Below are 19,249 nucleotides of genomic sequence, written 5' to 3'. Positions count from 1 at the left end.
GGGGCACAGATACAAACCTCCAGGCTGTAGGAGTCCCAGGGAGGCTGTTCGGGTACAGATACCTACATCTAGTCTGGATGGGTCCTGGGGGTTATAGGGGGCTTGTGGGGGGCACAGGTACCTAGGTACAGGCTGTCGGTGTCCCGAGGAGATTAGGCGGTTCACTGGGGGCTCAGATACATCCAGGCTGGATGTGTCCCGAGGAGCTTAGGGGGTTTGTGGGGTGCTCAGACACCTGTGTCCAGGCTGTAGGGGTCCCTGGGGGCTTAGGGGGTTCGTGGGGGTCACAGGTAGTTACGTCCAGGCTGAAGGGGTAATGGGAGTGCTTAAGGGATCGGGGCTGACACAGATACCTACGTCCAGGGTCTAGGGGTCCCGAGGGGATTGGGGGTTGAGGGGGGAACAGATACCTACGTCATAGCTGGAGGTGTCTTGGGTGGTTTAGGAGGTTCGTTGGAGTCACAGATACCTAAGTCCAGGCTGTAGGGGTTCCTGGGGCATTCGGGGATTTCTGGGGGTCACAGATACTTACGTGCAGACCAGAGGGGTCCCAGAGGTCTTAGGAGAATTATGGGGATCACAGATACCTACATGCAGACTGGAGGGGTCCTGGAGCGCTTAGGAGATTTATGGGGGGGCACAGATACCAACATACTGGCTGTAAAGGTCCCTGGGGGGCTTTGTGGGTTCGGGGGGCACAGATACCAATGTCCTGGCTGTAGATGTTCCTGGGGTACATAGAGGGGCTGTGGTCACACATAACCCTACATCCAGGCTGTCGGGGTCCCGGGGGCCCCTGGCCAAATTGGGTCCCCCTGGAAAGGTCTCCCTCACGGTGGCCCCAGGGCTGGAGGAGCTCCCACTCCCTGATATGGCGCAGAGGCTGCAGCAGGGGCACAGAGCTTCTCTGGTGTCAGGGCCACAGCGGGGCAGGGGTAAAGGAGTGAGACCAGAGAAGCTCTGTGCCCCTGCTGCAGCCCCCAGGTAATAGAAGGGAGTGGGAGCTCTTCCAGCCCTGAGGCCACCGTGGAGGAACATCTACAGCCAGGACATTGGTATCTGTCATACATTAGAAGCAAGAGGAAGACTAAGGACAGGGTAGGCCCACTGCTCAGTGAGGAGGGGGAAACAGTAACGGGAGACTTGGAAATGGCAGAGATGCTTAATGACTTCTTTGTTTCAGTCTTCACTGAGAAGTCTGAAGGAATGTCTAGTATAGTGAATGTTTACGGGAAGAGGGTAGGTTTAGAAGAGAAAATAAGGAAAGAGCAAGTAAAAAATCACTTAGAAAAGTTAGATGCCTGCAAGTCACCAGGGCCTGATGAAATGCATCCTAGAATACTCAAGGAGTTAATAGAAGAGGTATCTGAGCCTCTAGCTATTATCTTTGGGAAATCATGGGAGACGGGGGAGATTCCAGAAGACTGGAAGGGGGCAAATATAGTGCCCATCTATAAAAAGGGAAATAAAAACAACCCAGGAAACTACAGACCAGTTAGTTTAACTTCTGTGCCAGGGAAGATAATGGAGCAGGTAATCAAAGAAATCATCTCCAAACACTTGGAAGGTGGTAAGGTGATAGGGAATAGCCAGCATGGATTTGTAAAGAACAAATCGTGTCAAACTAATCTGATAGCGTTCTTTGATAGGATAACGAGCCTTGTGGATAAGGGAGAAGCGGTGGATGTGATTTACCTAGACTTTAGTAAGGCATTTGATACGGTCTCGCATGATATTCTTATAGATAAACTAGGAAAGTACAATTTAGATGGGGCTACTATAAGGTGGGTGCATAACTGGCTGGATAACCGTACTCAGAGAGTAGTTGTTAATGGCTCCCAATCCTGCTGGAAAGGTATAACAAGTGGGGTTCCGCAGGGGTCTGTTTTGGGACCGGTTCTGTTCAATATCTTCATCAATGATTTAGATGTTGGCATAAAAAGTACGCTTATTAAGTTTGCGGATGATACCAAACTGGGAGGGATTGCAACTGCTTTGGAGGACAGGGTCAAAATTCAAAATGATCTGGACAAATTGGAGAAATGGTCTGAGGTAAACAGGATGAAGTTCAATAAAGATAAATGCAAAGTGCTCCACTTAGGAAGGAACAATTAGTTTCACACATACAGAATTGGAAGAGACTGTCTAGGAAGGAGTATGGCAGAAAGAGATCTAGGGCTCGTAGTAGACCACAAGCTTAATATGAGTCAACAGTGTGATACTGTTGCAAAAAAAGCAAACGTGATTCTGGGATGCATTAACAGGTGTGTTGTAAACAAGACACGAGAAGTCATTCTTCCGCTTTACTCTGCGCTGGTTAGGCCTCAACTGGAGTATTGTGTCCAGTTCTGGGCACCACATTTCAAGAAAGATGTGGAGAAATTGGAGAGGGTCCAGAGAAGAGCAACAAGAATGATTAAAGGTCTTGAGAACATGACCTATGAAGGAAGGCTGAAGGAATTGGGTTTGTTTAGTTTGGAAAAGAGAAGACTGAGAGGGGACATGATAGCAGTTTTCAGGTATCTAAAAAGGTGTCAACAGGAGGAGGGAGAAAACTTGTTCACCTTAGCCTCCAATGATAGAACAAGAAGCAATGGGCTTAAACTGCAGCAAGGGAGATTTAGGTTGGACATTAGGAAAAAGTTCCTAACTGTCAGGGTAGTTAAACACTGGAATAGATAGCCTAGGGAAGTTGTGGAATCTCCATCTCTGGAGATATTTAAGAGTAGGTTAGATAAATGTCTATTAGGGATGGTCTAGACAGTATTTGGTCCTGCCATGAGGGCAGGGGACTGGACTCGATGACCTCTCGAGGTCCCTTCCAGTCCTAGAGTCTATGAGTCTATGAGTAATCTGTGCCCCCCATAAACCACCTAATCCCCACGGGAACCCCTACAGTCAGGATGTTGGTATCTGTCCCCCTATAAATCTCCTAAGCCCTCTGGAACCCTTCCAGTCTGAACGTAGGTATCTGTGACCCCCAGAAATCCCCGAATACCCCAGGAACCCCTACAGCCTGGACTTAGGTATCTGTGACTCCAACGAACCTCCTAAACCACCCAGGACCCCTTCAGCTAGGACGTAGGCATCTGTTCCCCCCTCAACCCCCAATCCTCTCGGGACCCCTAGACCCTGGACGTAGGTATCTGTGTCCGCCCCGATTCCCTAAGCACCCCCATTACCCCTTTAGCCTGGACGTAGGTATCTGTACTCCCACAAACCCCCTAAACGTCCCAGCGACCCCTTCAGCCTGGAAGTCCCTATCTGTGACACCCACGAACCTCTAACCTCCCAGGGATCCCTACAGCCTGGACACAGGTGTCTGAGCACCCCACAAAACCCCTAAGCTCCTCGGGACACATCCAGCCTGGATGTATCTGAGCCCCCAGTGAACCGCCTCATCTCCTCGGGACACCGACAGCCTGTACCTAGGTATCTGTGCCCCCCACAAACCCCCTATAACCCCCAGGACCCATCCAGACTAGATGTAGGTATCTGTACCCCCACAGCCTCCCTGGGACTCCTACAGCCTGGAGGTTTGTATCTGTGCCCCTCATGAAACCCCAACCCCCCCTGTCCCCTCCAGACTGGACATAAGTATCTGTGCACCCCACGAACCCATAAGCACCTGTAGGGACGCCTACAGCATGGACTTAGGTATCTGGGCCCTGCCAAAACCCCCTAAGCCCACCAGGGACCCCTATAGCCTAGAGATAAGCATCTGTGCTCCCTGAACCCCATATGCCCCAACTGGACCCATCCAGCCTGGACTTAGGTATCTGTGCCCCACATGAACCCGCTAAGCCCCCCAGGGACCCTCCAGCCTGGATGGAAGTATCTGTGCCCCCCACAACCCCTAAGTGCCGAGAAACCCCTCCAGACTGGAGGTAGTTATCTGTGCCCACCAGAAACCGCTGTAGCCCCCTCAGGGACCACTCCAGCCTGGATGCAGATATCTGTGCCCAACACAAAAGGCGTAAGCCCCCCCCCCCGGGAACCCTCCAGCCTGAACCTAGGTATCTGTGCCCCCCCAACACACTAATTCCCCCTGGAAGACCTATTGCCTGGAAGTAGGTATCTCTGCCCCCCACAAACCCCCTAAGCCTCCCAGGGACCCCTACAGCCTAGACGTAGGTATCTCTGCCACCCAGAAAACCCCTAATCCACCCAGGGAACCCTACAGCATGGACCTAGGTATCTGTGCCCCCCAGGAACTCCCTAAACCCCCCAGGAACCACTCCAACCTGGACATAGATATCTGTGCCTCCCAAAAAACCCTAAGCCCCCCGGGACCCCTAGAGTATGGAGATAGGTATCTCTGCCATCCGCAAAAACCCCTAATCCTCTCCGGAACCTCTCCAGCCTGCATGTACATATCTGTGCCCCTCCCCACAAACCACCTAAGCCCCCCGGGACCCCTCCAGCCTGGATGTACGTATCTGTGCCCCCCCAAAGCCCTAAGCCCCCCCAGAATGCCTATAGCCTGGACGTAGGTATCTGTGTCTCCTACAGTACCACTAAGCCCCCCCCAGGGACCCCCTCCAGGACATACATAGGTATCTGTGCCCCTCACCAAGTCCCTATACCCCCAGGGATCACTGTGCTCACCACAACCCCCTAAGCGTCCAGGGACCCCTTCAGCCTGGACGTAGATATTGCTGTCCTCCAGGAAGCCTTTAATCCCCACCAGGACCTCTACAGCCTGGACGCAACTACCTATGCCCCTCACAACCCCCCTAACTCTCCCAGGGTCCCGCCCATACTGGATGTAGATATCTGTGACCCTACGAACCCACGTAAGCCCTCGAGGGATCTCTACAGCCTCCACGTAGGTGCGATGCTCTGTGTATTACTCTGTGTGGCCACACGGTGTCACTGTTGCTCCATGCGGGGAAATGCTCTGTGCATTACCCTGCATGACCACATGGTGTCACTGTTGCTCCATGCAGGAAATGCTCTGTGCATTACCCTGTGTGGCCACACGCTGTCACTGTTGCTCCATGCAGGAAATGCTCTGTGTATTACCCTGCATGGCCACACGCTGTCACTCTTGCTCCATGCAGGAAATGCTCTGTGCATTACCCTGTGTGGCCACATGGTGTCACTGTTTCTCCACGGGGGAAATGCTCTGGGCATTACCCTGCATGGCCACACAGTTTTACTGTTGCTCCATGCGCGAAATGCTCTGGGCATTACTGTGATGGAGTGGGGACTGTCTGTATGGGGGATGGGAGAACAGGGGGTGACTTTAGGTGAGGGACAGGACCTAAGCCTGTAACTCGAGCTAGGCAGGGCTGAGAGAGTGAGCACCTTTGCCCGGGAAGCTGGACACAGGAAGGGGTCGACTGCAGGGAGTTAGTTCAGGTTTTTTTTGGAGCTGGGTAGTTGGAATTCAGAGAATCCCAAACTGGGAACTAAGCTTCCTGAACCCCCAGAAGGACTCGACTGACGGGTCCTGGTTGTGCCCCAAAGCCCTGCTGTATCCTTCGTTCCTGTTGGCCAAAACAACCCTCTGTTTTACTGGCTGGCTGAGTCACTGTGTGTCCCTGGAAGAGGGGTGCAGGGCCAGATTCCACCAGACTCCATGACACCCCCTAAGCCCCTCTGGGACCCCTGCAGCTGGGACGTAGGTATCTGTGCCCCAAACCCCTGAGCACCCCAGGGACACCTACAGCCTGGACCTAGATCTCTGTGCCCCCCAGGAACCTCCTCATATCCCCAGGGACCCCTTCAGCCTGGACATAGGTGGAACCCGTCTGCCAGGCTGAATTGATAGCAGCAAGGACTGGGTTCAATACATAGGGGTCCCTTCTCTTTTACGTAATGCAAACCAGATCGAGCCCTCACCCAGTGACATGGGAAAATTTTACATACACACCCCTAGGTGCCTTAAAGAGGCAATACTTCCCCTCTCGCAATCATAGAATCTGGGTATAGCAGAAAATGTTTAATAACGTGAGATAAACAACATAGCATTAAATTTGGAAAACACCTCAACTAGGCCGTGTCCTTTTCCCTGGGCTCTAGAATCTAGCAATCCCGAAATCACCCCAAGACTCCAAAGTACAATACCTCAAATATTTCAAGACTCCAGCAACCCCATAATCACCCACATTCCCGCAGCCCCAGAGTTCAAGAGTCTATCTGCCGGGTTCTCCCCCCTGCCAGCCTGGGTAGAAAGGGGCACCTTACGTGGTCCACTGCTGTCTGCCCTGCCTCTCCGTGGGATTCTGCTTCTACCTTTCCCACAAACTGCTCAGCTCAGTCCACCAGCTGCTCTGCTCCACCAACCAACCTGTGATCTGCTCCAGCTGTCTCCAAAAACTACTTAGCTTACTTCACTCCGTGAGCCATTCCAAGTGCTCCACAAACTGCTCTTCTCCATCATCTGCTCTGCAATATAGTTTCAAATTCCCCCACTATTTAACACAGCACTTCAATGACTTCAGCTCAGGAACCTCAATCTTCAGTTATTATAAAATTCAACAACCAGCTCTACTACTCAACTGTTAAAAAAGAAGAAGATGTAATTGATGTTTCTGGCTCATCCAAGGAGCCCACTCCCTTGTCTAGTGAGTGCCACTCAACTGATGGTGAGAATCCCTGTCTCAAAGCTGTTTCACAGTTCCTCATCCACACAATCAGGGTGACAACACTCCACATCTCACACCCCAACAACAAATAAACTGGGGATACCATAGCTGCCAAAGTAACCATCCCAGGCTGCCGTGGCCATGTCACGCACGGTGAGTGTGTCTATGCAAACATGATCAGACACTGAAATCCTTTTCCACACTTGCCATAATTCACCACCAGATGTGAGGGTAGAGTTCATCCTGCTTCTGCTTACATAGGTATCTGTGCCCCCCACAACCCCCTAATAACACCAGAACCCATCTAGCCTGGATAATGGTATCTGTGCTCTCCACAAACCTCTAAGCCCCCCAGGGAACCCACAAGCCCAGATGTAGGCATCTGTATGCCCCACACACCCCTTAATACAAACAGGAAACTTCCAGACTGTAGGTAGGTATCTGTTACCCCTAGAGCCCCACAAAGTCCCTCGGGACCCCTACAGCATGGATGTTTGTATCTGTGACCAACAAAAACCGCCTAAGCTAAACAGGGCCACCTACCATCAGGATGTAGGTAGCTGTTCCCCCCCAAACACACCTAATCCCCCCGGAACCCCTCCAGCCTAGATGTAGGTATCTCTGACCCCACGAATCCGCTAAGACATGACAGGACCCCTCCAGCATCGCCATAGGTATCTGTGCCCACACAACCCTCCTAAGACCCCCAAAACCCCTCCAGCCTAGACGCAGGTATCTGTGCCCAGCATGAACCCCCTAAGGTCCCTAGGACCCCTCTTGCCTGGATGAATGTATCTGTGCCCCTTACAAACCCCTAAGACCCCCCCAGGATCCCTATAGACCGGACGTAGATATCTGTGCACCCTCACGAACCCACTGATCCTCCCAGCGACCCCTGCAGCATGGAAGTAGGTATCTGTACCCCAAAATTCCGCAAAGCAACCCCAGGACCCCTACAGCCTCGATATAGGTATCTGTGCCCCCGCACAACTCCCTAATACCCCCAGAACTCCTCCAGCCTGGACGTAGATATTTGTGACTTCCAGGAACCCCTAAAGCCCTCCCCAGGACTTCTCCAGTCCCTACATAGGTATCTCTGCCCCCCACCAGCCTTCTAAGACCCATAGGGCCCCCACCAGCCTGGTTATAGCTGTGTGTACGCCACACAAAACCCTAAGCTCCCCAGTGCCCCCTCCAACCGGTACGTAGGTATCTGCGCAACCACAAACCCTTAAGTCCCCCAGGGACCCCTCCAGACCATACTTAGGTTTCTGTGACCCTTACCAACTCCTTAAAGCCTCAGGGACCACTACAGCATGGACGTATGTATCTATGCTCACCACAACCCCCTAAGCCATCCAGGGACCTCTCCAGCCCTGACGTAGATATTTGTGCCCCTCATGAAGCCCCTAAAGCCCACCAGAATGTCTCCAGCCTCGACGTAGCTATCTGTGCCCCCCACGACCCCTAAGTCCCCCAGGCATCTCTACAGCCTCTACATAGTCGTGATGCTCTGTGCATTACCCTGCATGGCCACATGTTGTCACTGTTCCTCTATGAGAGAAATGTTCTGTGCATTACCCTGCGTGGCCACATGGAATCACTGTTGCTTCATCCAGGAAATGCTCTGTGCATTTCCCTGCATGGCCACATGGTGTCACTGTTGCTCCATGGAGGAAATGCTCTGTCCATTACCTGGTGTGGTCACAAGGTGTCAATGTTGCTCCATGCGGGAAATGCTCTGTGCATTACCCTGCATGGCCACACGGTGTCACTCTTGCTCCATGCAGAAAATGCTCTGTGCATTACCGTTTGTGGCCACACAGTGTCACTGTTGCTCCATGCACGAAAAGCTCTGTGCATTACCCTGTGTGGCCACACGGTGTCACTCTTGCTCCATGCAGGAAATGCTCTGTGCATTACCCTGTGTGGCCACATGGTGTCACTGTTGCTCCACGGGGGAGCTGCTCTGGGCATTACCCTGCATGGCCACACGGTGTTACTGTTGCTCCATGCGCGAAATGCTCTGGGCATTACTGTGATGGAGTGGGGACTGTCTGTGTGGGGACTGGGAGAGCAGCGGGTGACTTTAGGTGAGGCACAGGACCTAAGCCTGTAACTTAAGCTAGGCAGCGGGGAGGGGGTCAGCACCTTTGCCCAGGAAGCTGAATAAAGGAAGGGGCTGGCTGGAGGGAGTTAGTTCAGTTTTGGTTTGGAGCCGGGTTGTTGGAATTCAGGGAATCCCAAACTGGGAACTAAGCTTCCTGAACCCCCAGAAGGACTCGATTGAGGGGTCCTGGTTGTGCCCAAAAGCCCTGCTGTATCCTTCATTCCTGTTGGCCAAAAAAACCTTCTGTTTTACTGGCTGGCTGTGTCACTGTGTGTCCCAGGAAGAGGGGTGCAGGGCCAGATTCCACCACACTACGTGACACCCCCTAAGTCCCTCTGGGACCCCTGCAGCGTAGACGTATGTATCTATGCTCACCACAACCCCCTAAGCCATCCAGGGACCTCTCCAGCCCTGACGTAGATATTTGTGCCCCTCATGAAGCCCCTAATGCCCACCAGAATGTCTCCAGCCTGGACGTAGCTATCTGTGCCCCCCACGACCCATAAGCCCCCCAGGGATCTCTACAGCCTCTACATAGGCGTGATGCTCTGTGCATTACCCTGCATGGCCACATGTTGTCACTGTTCCTCTATGAGAGAAATGCTCTGTGCATTACCCTGCGTGGCCACATGGAATCACTGTTGCTCCATCCAGGAAATGCTCTGTGCATTTCCCTGCATGGCCACATGGTGTCACTGTTGCTCCATGCAGGAAATGCTCTGTCCATTACCTGGTGTGGTCACAAGGCGTCAATGTTGCTCCATGCGGGAAATGCTCTGTGCATTACCCTGCCTGGCCACACGGTGTCACAGTTGCTCCATATGGGAAATGTTCTGTGCGTTACCGTGCGTGGCCACATGGTGTCACTGTGGCTCCATGCGGGAAATGCTCTGGGCATTACTGTGATGGAGTAGGGACTGTCTGTGTGGGGGATGGGAGAGCAGGGGGTGACTTTAGGACCGGACACGTGCTCAGCCTGTAACCTGAGCTAGGTGGGGGGAAGGGGTCAGCACCTTTGCCCGGGAAGCTGGACACAGGAAATGGCCAGCTGGAGGGAGTTGGGTTAGTTCAGTTTCGGTTTTGGTCTGGGTGGTTGGAATTCAGGGATTCCCAAACTGGGAACTAAGTTTCCTGAACCCCTAGAAGGACTTGATTGTGGGGTCCTGCTTGTGCCTCCAAGCTCTGCTGCATCCTTCGCCCCTGTTGTCCAATAAACCTTCTGTTTTACTGGCTGGCTGAGAGTCACTGTGAGTCCCAGGAAAAGGGGTGCAGGACCGGACTCCCCCACACTCCGTGACAGACCCTAAGCCCCTCCGAGACCCCTGCAGCCTGGACGTAGGTATCTGTGCCTCGGACCAAACACCTAAGACACTCAGAGATCCCTCGAGCCTGAACTTAGGTATCTGTGCCCCCCACAAACCCCCTGAGCCCCCGAGGGACCTATACAGCCAGAACATTGGTATCTGTTCCCCATATAGACTCCATAAGCCCCTTGCGACACTCCAGTGTGCACGTAGGTATATGTGCCCCTCAGAAACCCTCTAAGCCCCCAGGAACCCTTTACAGCCTGGACATAGGTATTTGCTCTCCCACAACCCCCCGAACCCCCCCTCCCGTGACATCTACAATCTGGACGTAGATATCTGTGCCCCTCACGAAACCTCGAACCCCCCCTGGGAACGATATAGCCTGGACATATGTATCTGTGCCCACTCGAACCCCTAAAACTCACTGGTACCCCTACAGCCTGGACATCATAGGTGTCTTTGGCCCCCACAAATCCCCTAAGACTCCCAGGATGCCTCCAGCCTGGACGTAGGTATCTTTGCCCCCCACTAACCCCCTAAGCCCCCCTGGTAACCCTACAGCCTGGATGTAGGAATATGTGCCCCCCACGAACCCTCTAAGCCCCCATGGGACCCTAGAGCATGGAGATTGGTATCTGTGTCCCCCCAAACTCTCTAAGCCCCTCAGGGACCGCTATGGCCTGGACATAGGTATCTGTGCACCCCAAGGCCCCTAAGATCCCCCGGACCTCTGCAGCCTGGCTGTAGGTGTGACGGTGCTGCCCGTGGGAACCAGCTCAGCTCACTCAATCAGAGTGAATTGCAAACAAAACAGGGCAGACAAATCCCAAACGCTGCTGGTTATTTCAATACTTAGATTTACCAAGCCAGCACAAAACAGCTTCTGTAGTACCTCACTGGTTACTTAGAAGTTTAAACCACGCAGTTCCCTTAAAGTACCCAGCCTCAGGCCTCCGTCCAGACACACCTGTTAGATATGATGATGATTCCTGAAAATCTTACTTCATCATGTTAAAGAAATGATTCTTCCGATCCCAAAGGATCAGCCACATAACCAGGTTCAATTATAACTTAGATTTTACCTAAAATACATGCTATAGCCAATTCTTATTAACTAAGCTAAAATTTATTAGAAAAGAAAAGAGAGAGAGTGAGTGTTGTTTAAAAGATTAATAGACATATAGACTTGAATTCAATTTTTGAGGTTCAGATACAAAGTAGAGATGAGCTTGTAGTTGCCAAAAGTCCTTTTAGAAATAGTCCATAGGTTATAATCCAATGTCCATATTCAGGGTGGCTCCAGTCAATGACTGGGGATCTCAATCCTTGTGGCTTAAGGGTTCCCCCTCTTGAAACCCAAAGCAGATCTGAGATGAAGAAGGATCGTGTCCCAGGTTCTTAAACATTTCCAGCAGCCTTTCAGCCTGAGAAAACAATAGGCTTAACTCTTCTTCCAAACATCCTGGCAATTAGTACATCCATCAAACAGTTCAGATACAGATTACCACAACCTTCAAAGAGACACAGACAATAATACTATTTCACTCAAGTATCATCATAAATGTTAATATTCTTTTTTTGCTCTTTGAATTAAAACTAGAGCAATAGACAAGACTTGTTTGCTGACATCACAAGACCTGAGCAAACACCTCCCCTTCTGCCTCTAACACTGCAGACTTGCATTTCAAAGCTCTGTTCATTTACATATCTTGTTAACCAGTTTTTAAGGTTCACCCACGGGTCAGGTCAGTCGGTGAGGTGAGTTAATTAACTCTTTCTGGCCCTGTCACCTTTCAATGAGATATTAGATTATACTTATGTCAGGGACTCTAACCCAGACGGCAAAGTTCGTTGTCTGACCGCGAGAGAGACAGGCAACACCAGCAAGGTCCGATCAAAAGCTCTTTATTGACAAGTGCACGCATCAATAGAGAGCAGCTCGTCTCCAGAGAGAACCAGCCTGCTCTTTACATCTTAGTATAAGCCTATGTAGACGGTTCCGTCGCGTCATAAATTATTCACTGGAGCAACCCACCCCCTTCTTCTAACAACTAGAAACTAGACACCTTTAGTATACATGCATGCCTAAAGTTAGAAATGTAGGGGAGTTAAAAACAAACAAAGAACAAAACCAGGGAGCGAAAATAAGGAGGCTGGGAAACTAGGACTCTTATCAGTTCTTCGAAGGAGCTGCCCGAACACAGCACATCTGGTACTATGCCAGGAATGCAGCTTCTCTCTTATCTCACTTTTTCCCAGTGCTTGTGAGACATGCTGCTGCTTCTCAGTGTTTTCCACTCAGGGATTACCCACAAACCTCTGTTAGCCTGACTTTGGTCAGGTTGGCATACCTGGTTTTGTCTGCTATATCTTTATTCAGGCCTAACAATCCCCCCTTTGTCCCTAGAGGACCATAATGGGACTCTTGGGACACATATCCATTTAACAATTGTACGGGGGAGGCTAGTAAACCATGACCCAAGGTCTGAGTGGAGGTCCTTAAAACTAAAAGTGTGATCAAGAGATATAGCATGGAAAACAACAGCAACATTCTTAATAGCTTGTAAATCTTTGTCAATTAAGCCAGAGTGATTAACAGCAAAGCAACATTTTTCCCCAATGCGAGCACAAGCCCCTCTCTAATTCAGCATTCATGGCATTTAGCACACGTCCTATTTTGCAAAGTTACTTCTGCTACTTCATCAGTCTTTCGTTGCAACTTTTGGAAAGCGTCTATTAATGCATTAGCTGGTTTTTTTCAAGCTCTGCAGAAATATTTACAACTGCTCTCTTGAGCTTAGCCACCCACAATCCAGGAATGAGTGCACGGACAAAAGAGTGGAATCCTGTTTGTCTGACAACTAAGGGATTGGGGCACTGACTATAAATCAGTTAGGTATACCAAGTGGTCTAATTTCCCAGATGTTTCGGTGAATAATCCAGTCCCATGTGCATCCTCCCCATGGACCCGTCAGGATTCGGTATGTGGAAGCCCACACCCCCCAGTCCAAATGCTTGGAAGGAGCACTGTAAATGTTTACACTTCCACCCAGAAAGTCTTTAGTATATCTCCATGACCACAGATCAGATGGTACTCCTGATGTGTCTGTAAGGGCAGTGGGCCAAGTCTGGTACTCAAGATCACTCCAAATGGCCATCAGCTGGTCATTCAGGAAATTCTGAATCTCCAAACATACTAGATCCCACTGCAATGCCTTCCCAGCCTCAGTGATATTTAATACCATCTTTCCTTGGTGTAGTACTATATTACATTTGTTATTTAACTATTTTCAGGTACTTTTAAAAGGCATTGACATTAATAGCATAGGAGGGGGTTACATTATTAGTCACTGGAATGGTTTCAATACAGGTAAAATTTCCAGTGGCAGAACAAACTCTTCGGGTACTTGTTATTTAAAATCCAATTAGAGAGAGCAATACATGCTGAAGAATTTATCCACAACACAGGGCACAGCCTGTAGAATAAACCCCAAAATCCAATCAATACCACATTCCCAAGCATGGGTCCCTCAAATTTTTTCTGCCAGTGTACAATTCTTTGTTTCTTCACCGGGGTCAGTTCTTAATGTCCTTTCTAGTCAGGAATTCCTGGACTTTAGCAATTTCAGTGGAGTGAGTGTTCCTTCTTCTTTCCCAAAACAGTCTTGGTGCAGCATCATATAGGGGAGAGGTTACTAGCACATCACCCTGTAATGGTTTTGCTTTTTCTAGAAAAATTCAAAGGCACAGTAGATCTGTCAGTGGATAAGGGAGAGGCTACTAGCACTTCACCTTGTACTTTTTCCCTACTGTCCAGAAGGCACAGTGGAGCTAGAAGGTGAAATAGGCTAATCATCAGTAGGAGAATTCTCCCAATGTGGAGGGGTCTTTTTGCAGTGAGAATCTTGGGTCCAAGCAGTCAGTCTTTGGTACTTCACAGCGGTGTTGGTAGTCATCAGGACTTAAGGGCCTTTCCAGCATGGAGCCAAGGCAGTCTTTCGTTGGTGGACCTTTACATCAATCCCGTCTCCTGGTTCCAAGGAGTGGCAGGGCTGCTAGGGTCTTTGGGTAGCGCTTCCTTACCTGTGAGAAAAAAAACTTAACACATTTCATTAGTGCCTGGCAGTGTTTTTCAGATCTCATAGCTGCATGGGCAAATTCAAGCCCTCCTTTTCCTGGTTGTTAACCAAGTCTTAACTGTGAGCAGTGTCCTTGAATGGAGTCAGTGTCTTATCTATAGCCTGAGCTTGCTATTTTATTTTATTTTATTTTATTTTTTCAGTTAATTCATTCTGTTCTTTGTGCTTCTTCCCTTCTTGGCTTCTTTTAACCTGCAAAGGAAACTTTCACTTTTTACTCATACACCTTTTTCCCAACAATGAACACCTACACATTGTCATTATACAGTACATTAGTCTTATTATTTAATATATGCCACACACACCCTTTTACTAAAATAACCTTATTACAGAGCTTTCGAGCAACAAGCCAGGACAAGCACACCCACTTTGAGGAGTTCACTCAATACAACCTCTAGTCCAATAGCCTTCCACCATCCCCAGCCCTCTGGCTAGAAATCTGAGGTAGCCAGAAAGATCCCATGTACAATATGGGGAGTGGGTTAACTTTTCATGTCCTTGCTTTCAAAGACTGTTGGTATGCAAATTTTAACAACAATTTTTGCAATTAACAATTTGACCAATAAAGTTTCTTTTCCTTACTTAAGGAAATGCATTAGACTTTAGTATATCACATTCTCCTGATTTATCTAAACACTTTGTATTCCAAGTTGAACAAAACAAGTATCTGCATTTTAATTTAACCTTTTTGTTTGATTTTAAACTAGATTATTTTATAAAAATATTAAACACAAAAATTCCGGCCACAAGACAAACACCACAAGACAGAACATAGAACACAAAACATAATTTCTATTGTGCCAGTAAATGCATGGTACGTTGAATGCTGTTTAGCTGGCATCAGTTTTCTCTGATTATCTGAAAGACAAAAAAACAGAGGTCTACCCCTTCTGGGCAGACAATCATTGCTTAAAATAGACAAATACCCTTGTTGATTTCAGGAAAAACAGAGGAATTATCCCATATTTTATGTGTTTCATAGGCAGCCCAGGTTTCAGTGGCTCCTACCTTATCAGTTAGATAATTTGCATGAATACAGATGCTTTCTGGCTTGCTTTTTACTTTTAACTCTTGCTTTCAAACACTGAAAGAAAACATCACTACTTATAGTGCCCTTACAGCCTAATAAAATTTCAATTACATAGCACTATATACATTCTTCAGCTAATTTAACTAAATTCTAAATGATTGCAATTAACAATTTCTTTGCCTCAATTTATTTACAAACATTTCAAAGACACCAAGAACTTTCCTCTTTAGCATTTTTACAAAGTTCAACTGCTGTTTCCTCCAGCAACTACAGAGTTAACTTCTCACTCTCCCTTAAATCACTTGCTTGTCTCCCAACAGCCACTTTTATCAACTCAAATCACCATTCCAAGTAAGCTCTGGGTATTTGAAATCCCCATGCTTACACTTACTTACTCCTTCCTTCCACTACACCCTTAAAGTTTTCCAACCTGTTTTCCAATCTCTCTGTCTGTTGCCTGCCCGCCTGGGCCCGATCCTGCTTTTCTCACTGAACCGTCCCTTCCATAGGCACCAACTTCTTCCACTACCAGTTTAGCTAGGAGGGTGGGCTTCTCAACTAGCCCCCCACCCCTCCTGGTCTCTTCCCTTAAACATTCTTACTCACAAGACTACCCGAGTCCTCCTTCATGAGGCTTGCCACCTAGACGAAGACACATGGCCCATTGGGCAAAGGCCATTTACTTAACATATAATTTGAAGGACTACTCTTAGAGGGTTTACCCAGAGACTCATTCATCTGTTTGACACTTAAACAGAAAAGAGAATTACACAGAGAGCAGAGGGAATTACAGTCTAAGCCAGACTTTCCCACTTCTATACACTGACCGCTACAGGGGACAGGACAGAAGGATCTCAATTTAACCTCAGAGCTGTCTCGCACACATGGCTTCCACTCCGAGGAATTACGAACAAGAGGTTCAGTTCCACCCACACTCCTAACACCCAAATGAACAGAGAAAAAAAAACAACAACAGTAACGGGTTAAATAGAACAGAACCAGAACCAGATAGTGTTTCCTTATCCTATTAGGACTCACTTTTACTCATGCAGTTCTCAGCATATAACACCAACAGTACCAAGCAAAGCAAACACAAAATAACAAGGGTAAAACAAATAGATGGTGCAAATTCTGCAGGGCTCCCCCCTTCTTAATTGCTCACCAAACTGTGACAAATTTCTGTTACCAATCTATCCCTCATGTCAGATGATCAGGCTGACACTACAGGATCGTTGGGGGAAGATAAAGAAAACACACCATATAACTGAATTTTAAAGCTTCATTAATAAAATAATAAAACAACAACGGAGAGTGTTGGGAACGCTCCCACATCACTCAGGAAAATATTAATGCCCCAAGCCCGAAGCTCCTTTCATACTTACACACGTACGTCCAGACTGGCCACTTCTGTGTATAATGTTCAGAGGAGGGGGAGAGGTGGAAGGGAGATTATCCTGTATACAGCTTGTCCAGAATTTCCAACATGCTTCTGCTCTTGGGAGGGCTGTTCTTTTACACCCTGGAATCTCCTGCGGCGTCTCTTTCAGAGATTCCAGTCCAGGTCGGCTGCCTGTGGCTTCTTTGGTGTCACCAAGCCACACCGACTCCAGGGTCACAAAGGCACACTGTTGGATCTTACTGGACAGTTAAGCTTTGCAAATGTAATTTCAGTTCTGTAACTTGTATTTCCTTTGCTTCGCCTCTGTCTATATTTTTTCCTTCACAGCCAGCTGGGGCCGAAAGCAGCCCCTCCCTGCACCAAGCACAGTCCGCGCCGATTCCTGACCCTGAACGCAGAGCACCCCCCTCCTTCCATCCCGGGGCCAAGATGATTTTTAAATTAACCCGTTCCTTATGTCTTTTTCTTTCTTTTTCTCTTTCCCATTAAACATTCTAGTAGCAATGCTAACTACTTCAGACAAACTTTTCCCTTGCGTACCATCTGGATGCTTTCTAAATCTTTTTGCAATATCCTTTGCACATTGTGACATGAAAACCATTTTAACCATCTCCTTTCCATGATCAGTTTCAGGATTTAAATTCCCATGCTTTTTAACTTCACAAATCAGTCGAGCACAAAAGTCAGAGAGGTGCTTATCTGGATGCTGAACACAAGCAGTCACCTTGCTCCAATTTGGAGTAGCCTCCCCTGCATCTCTAATACCATTCAAAACAGCTTTTAAAAATCCATCCAACTTTGTCTTTTGAGCTGGATTATTGGGATTCCAGTTAGGGTCAGTAATTAGCCAAGGTGCATTCAAATGAGCTGCAGATTTTTCTTTTACTTTTTGTCTTTCATCTTCTGTCATGAGAGTATCTAATAACTGATTTACATTTGCCCAAGTGGGCACATGAGTGAAAAAGATTGTGCAGAACATTCTTTCCACTGCCTCAGGATTGTCTCATAAGTGAGGCATAGTGCACTGCCAGTTAAACAAATTTGAAGTTGCAAACAGGGTATGGGTAAAACCATCTCATGTTCCCCAGCAACCAGTAGAACCAGATAAGTTCTCAATGAGGCTTGTAATATCAGAGGTGTCTCAGAAACATTCTCTCTCATGGAGTTAAGTAACCTAGTGGGGGTCCACAAGGGCAAGGACAAGGGCTGCTGTAATATTGGGGGTGTTTGAAAAGCAGTCCCTGACCAAGTTTGCAAAAGGCTGGCTGGAGGCTGCACAGAGGGGGTGAGGCTGCCTGATTCCTCTGAAGATGAGGGAACATCACTCTGAGCTCCCCCTTGATTCTCCTCTGTCCCTGAACTGTCCCTAACCTGCTTTTGAATCCTTGCACTCCATCAGACGGGGAAGAACAGGAACAAAATTGTCCTCCTCCCGGTGCGGCTCTGGTGCATATGGTGGGTGATTTTTTTACAAGAGCTCTCCATACAAACAGCTTCAAAAGCTACCCATCCCTCCATGGGTTTATAATTATACCATACAAACAAGTAATCCATTTGTCTCGGCCTAAGATCAACCAAAATATCCCTTAAGGAGTTCCTCCTATCTGTGGAAAAGGTTTCACCCACCGGCCAGTCTCTAGTTGGGGACAAATGAAAGGTAAATGATGGCCATTGGATCCAACACAGATTTCTCATCTTAAATTTAACTAGATCAGCTGTCTCAGAAATCTCTTTCCAATCTCTAAGTATCAGAGACAACGGGGCATCCCCCGGGCACTTACTGCCAACTTGTCTCATTTTAATGAAGGGACTCTAACCCCTCTTCATGAAGGGACTCTAACCCCTCCTCCCCGGGTCGAGGTAAAGGGACTCTAACCCCCACCTCCCCGCGTCGAGCGCTCGCTTACCTCTCCAGGGACTTGAACACCTGGACTGAGACTCAAACCCAGGCTGGGACTCTAACCCAGACAACTTGGATCCTGTGCAAACCTGGACTGGGACTCTAACCCAGACCTGGACTGGGACTCTAACCCAGACCTAAGTAGTCAGGGACCCTAACCCCGACAATCTGGACCCTACTCAATGGGTAGGTGGACGTTGCTGGATTTCCAAGAGTTTCAGCTGGTTCACAGAACACGCCTTATCGCCAACGCAGAGATCAGATCACCAGGCAAGGCTCCTCTAAACTGGAGGATGCGCGCTGCGTTGCCTCAGGGTCCGATCCCCCGCCGGAGAGTCAGACGGGTCCCGGCGGAGTCGCCAAAGATGTCAGGGACTCTAACCCAGACGGAAAAGTTCGTTGTCTGACCGCGAGAGAGACAGGCAACACCAGCAAGGTCCGATCAAAAGCTCTTTATTGACAAGTGCACGCATCAATAGAGAGCAGCTCATCTCCAGAGAGAACCAGCCTGCTCTTTACATCTTAGTATAAGCCTATATAGACAGTTCCGTCGCGTCATAAATTATTCACTGGAGCAACCCACCCCCTTCTTCTAACTACTAGAAACTAGACACCTTTAGTATACATGCATGCCTAAAGTTAGAAATGTAGGGGAGTTAAAAACAAACAAAGAACAAAACCAGGGAGCGAAAACAAGGAGGCTGGGAAACTAGGACTCTTATCAGTTCTTCGAAGGAGCTGCCCGAACACAGCACATCTGGTACTATGCCA

The 19,249-nt window shown here is 48.6% G+C and overlaps 1 long non-coding RNA gene across 2 annotated transcripts in view; it reads right to left on the bottom strand.

Moving 5' to 3' along the window:
* LOC127042670 (uncharacterized) overlaps positions 1-12,573 on the bottom strand; it is a 67,976-nt gene extending 55,403 nt beyond the window's left edge. For both annotated transcript variants that reach the window (XR_007772012.1, XR_007772011.1), the window contains exon 1: positions 12,343-12,573. This is a non-coding gene — a long non-coding RNA (uncharacterized LOC127042670). The remainder of the gene's footprint in view (positions 1-12,342) is intronic.
* Positions 12,574-19,249: the final 6,676 nt, after the last annotated feature.

This window comes from Gopherus flavomarginatus, unplaced genomic scaffold (genome assembly GCF_025201925.1).
Source record: "Gopherus flavomarginatus isolate rGopFla2 unplaced genomic scaffold, rGopFla2.mat.asm mat_scaffold_89_arrow_ctg1, whole genome shotgun sequence".
Lineage (NCBI taxonomy): Eukaryota > Metazoa > Chordata > Testudines > Testudinidae > Gopherus > Gopherus flavomarginatus.
Note: the sequence above shows the minus strand (reverse complement) of the source record. Positions and strands in the feature narration are given on the sequence as shown.